General features: G+C 47.1%; 1 long non-coding RNA gene across 1 annotated transcript; it reads right to left on the reverse strand.

Annotated features, from left to right (window-relative positions):
• Positions 1-633: 633 nt before the first annotated feature.
• LOC122178028 lies at positions 634-3,501 on the reverse strand. The gene is made up of 3 exons (XR_006178221.1): positions 3,351-3,501; positions 1,595-3,273; positions 634-856 (listed from the first exon to the last, which is right to left on the reverse strand). It is a non-coding gene; the product is annotated as an uncharacterized LOC122178028 (long non-coding RNA).
• Between the last annotated feature and the right edge of the window lie 336 nt (positions 3,502-3,837).

Consider the following 3,837-nt stretch of genomic DNA (forward strand, 5'->3'; position numbering starts at 1 on the left):
CATTTTATTTCCTTTATAGTGAGTGACTGTTGATAACAAATCCTACTGCACACTGCATCTTTTCATGCTGTCTGTGACCCCTATTGCTGAACACCTATGTCACCCATGGGGATTGGTGCTTGTCATCTCTATTGCCATCCAGGACAGATTGCTCAGCAGAAAATCAATTCAGCCAGCTAATGAGCTGCTATATACAGCATGCGGGTTTATATGTTTTGGAGAGGTGAGCTGTCCACAGCTGTCCAAGCTTGCTATATGAATTTGATAGCTGGCTATCAGCATGGAAATGATGATTAGCGAGCCTTCATTCTGTCATTCTCAAAGACATCTGTGTTCACAGAGAAGTGAGAAAGCTGGAACTTGTTATATACCATCCACAGTTAGAAGACTTATCTGCATGTTTGATTGAAAATGTTATAACATACATAATTATGGACTTGGTTATAAGAGCGTGTTTAATGGAGAGATCTGTATACAGAATATTTGACAGTAAAAACTGAACATGGCAATGGAGCATGTATGAAGAAAAGCTACTCACTTTGAGCTAGTGGGAGCAGGAGTGCCTGAGGAACAGTGAACATGTGAACAATGTTTGAAGATGAAAAAAAAAAGTAAAGGAAAATAGGTATGGAATGTAGGTGTGTGAAGGATGTGAGAATCAAGATGAATATTATGAATAAATGGAGAAGTGAGTAAGACAAAGGACTTCTGTCAATTTATGTCAATAGATACACCTTTATATGAAATATGACATGGCCCATTTCATTTCCCATAGCAGCCTTCACTGTTCTAAGCCATCTGTCAGATTTACATGCTACATATTATGCAGGTCATCTTCATTTGGCAGAAGTTGCTCCTGCAACCCAAAACAGAGAAATGCTGTGTTAGACCACTTTATCCATTTTTCTCTTTTTCTTAATGAAGTATGACAGACATTTAAGAGAAAAAAAAAACAGAGGGAGCAGTGATGCAGGTTTGGTAGGCTTTCATTGTAGGATGAGGATGGCAAGAGTACATTGCCAGTTAGTGCTCTGGCATTAAAACTATGATAACTTCTCCAGGTTTGTCTCTTCTTGCCTCTTCATGTTACACACACACACACAAAAACCAAACCCTTTGCTCTTGGGTGCTTTGTTCATCTCCTCCTGAGGAACAGGGAGAAGGATGAGGTAACATCAGATGGAGGGTACCATTCTGGCCTTAAAAATAAATGAGAGTTCCTGCTTGGCACTTTGGCATGAGTGTGCTGCAGACTGAGGGAGTTTCTATTTTCATGAAGCAACCACAGCCTACATAATTTCCTTCTGATTGCTGCAAGCAGCTCTGGGTGCAGCTGGCTGGAGTCTTGGAATCACATTTTTCCACACCTTTGTTAGCAAGCTTTTAAGAAGTTTCAGTTCCTAAACTAAGCTTTTTTTTTTTTTTTTTTTTTTAAATAGATAAATATGGAGAGCCTAGAAGTTAAATCTGAAGTCTAGGACAATGTTAAATCTAAGTTTTTCAAGACAATTTCTCTTGTTTTGCTTAAGACTTTCACCAGGAATTTTTAATTTTTTTTCCACATTAGTTGAAGATTTAGGGAGGTGTAACTTACCAGTTGGAGCAGCAGCTGCTGTGCACCTGGAAATCTTGGACCTTCCTTCACATAGTAGAGGATGCATCCTAAACTGCAGTTATAAGGAATCCATGAGATCTGAGCCATAATGGACATTCATCTGCTTTACATGGAACAGATATGTCATATCTCTGCCTGAGAAACCACAGCCCAGCCAAGGCCTTTTCTGGCTCAAACCTGAAGTAATTTGTCATAGATAAAACAATAATTTAGTCAAAGTGTTATGAGCTGAATGAAATGTTCCACATTCAGTCCTGTCATTTGCCCATTGCTGTGTTAGCCCCACATGCTCAACTCAGAATCCTTTTGCTGCCTCCGTGCTCAATCCCGTGCTGTTTCTGCATGTTCCTCTCTGAACATGATCCTCCCTTGGGACTGCGAGGAGGGGTGAGGAAGAACCAGCCTGTGCTGCAGGTTGATGTTACATTTATCTCAGCAAGGTTAATTAGTCTTTGTGGACTATTATAACAACCTGACTCTACTGCTTCCAAGTACCATGAACTAGTGCAGTGTCCTGACACGCTGCTGTGCTGTGCTGTGCAGACATGGTGCTGAGGTAACTGCTGCCAGACATGAAAAGGCAACAAAAGGGAAGCTGAGATGTGGCACACAGAGGAGAGGGTTCTTTACTTTAAACAAGAAAGTCCAGAGTCCAAAGAAGGAAAGGATGTCATCCAGAGGAACCTGGACAGGCTAGAAAAGAGTACCCACGGGTACCTAGTGAGGTTCAACAAGGTCAAGTGCAAGGTGGGTTGGGGCAATTCTAGACATGTGCAGACTGGGAGGAGAACTCCTTGAGAGCATGCCTACAACGCAGACAGCTGGAGGCTCCTGGAAAGTGCTGTGTGCCTGCTGCACTCTGACCATGGGCCAGCCTCACAGCACTCCTTGCTGAAACCTCCGCTGACATGAACTCATCCCATACATAAGCTCTTGTGTTTGAAAGGTCAGATCTTCTGAACAGGAGTAGCCTTATTTTTGCAAAATGTTACTCCTTTACCTCATTTTTAATGTACTTCACCAGAGCCCTCAGCGCAAAGCACGTGGTTCTGCTTTCATCATTAAGGCCGTGTACAACTCTACCACACCTCACTGCTGCCCTGGTCAGAAGACCACAGCCTGCTGCTGCTGCTGAAATAACCCACAGAACACAGGTGAAGTACCCAATCTGTCCTTTGATCCAGGTAGCTTTTCTCATCCACTGCTCTTTTCTTTGTAACTAATGCCTTAGAGAAAAAAAAAAAAAAAAAGAGAGAGTAAAAGAGGCCTAAGAAGTCAGGATCAGCAGTCCTGCATTTATAACCACACTGCTGCAGTTAATGTGCATACAGCTATAATTTAAAATAGCAAATTCAAGTGGAATGTAACTGGGATTGCAGTACAAACCCTGACAGGGTCTTACCAGTTTCAGGGGGCTGAGTTAAGGTTGTATTAGAATGAGTTGCTAAGTCTTTTCTTAGTTTTCAGAGCCTCAGTTTGCATTCTCTTAACTCTTTTATTTCCTGGTTTTTAAAGGTGAGCACTGTACGAAGGCACAGAGTACCGTGCTTCAGGGGAGCTTTTTTCTGTACAGTCACTGGAACCACCATACAGAAGAACACACTGGTCATTACAGCATTCAGCAGGCTCACTTCAGGTCTGACACAGATTTCTTTGCGCTGTGGGATAAGGGACAAGGTTAGGATGTCAGACAGGGCAGAGACATAGTTCTTCCCCATCCACTGCCCGGACGCACCCAGCACCATCGCTGTTCCCATGTCTTCTTCAAACCGGTCACAGAGGCAGGCGTGGGCCGGGGCACCGAACACCTCCCGGGGGGACGGTACGGCTCCCCTCCTCCTCCCACTGCCGGGACAGCACAGGCGCGGGAAGGGGACGGGACGGGCACAGCTGGGCCGCAGCCTCTCCGGCTCCGCCGCCGCCGCCCGCTCGGCCCGAGCCCAGGCCGGAGGCTGCCGCCCCGTCCGCCGCCGACGTGCCTGGGTTCGGGCCCGGCTTCCGCGGCGAGGGGCGCGGCCCGACCTCGCCGTCTCCCGCAGGCCGGAGAGGAAGGGGCGGCCGGTCCGAACCGGCAGAAGGGACCCGAGCAGAAGGGAAGCGCCGCTCCCCTCCCGGGCTCAGCCCGGCCCTCGGCGGCGTGGGAACGGCCGGGCGGGGCGAGGCGAGGGCCGGGCCCTGGCGGAGGGCGGGCGGGAAGATGGCCGGGGCCGGCGCCGGGCGGG

Source organism: Lagopus leucura, unplaced genomic scaffold (genome assembly GCF_019238085.1).
Source record: "Lagopus leucura isolate 7727_CA_CO unplaced genomic scaffold, USGS_WTPT01 Super-Scaffold_100001, whole genome shotgun sequence".
NCBI classification, from domain to species: domain Eukaryota; kingdom Metazoa; phylum Chordata; class Aves; order Galliformes; family Phasianidae; genus Lagopus; species Lagopus leucura.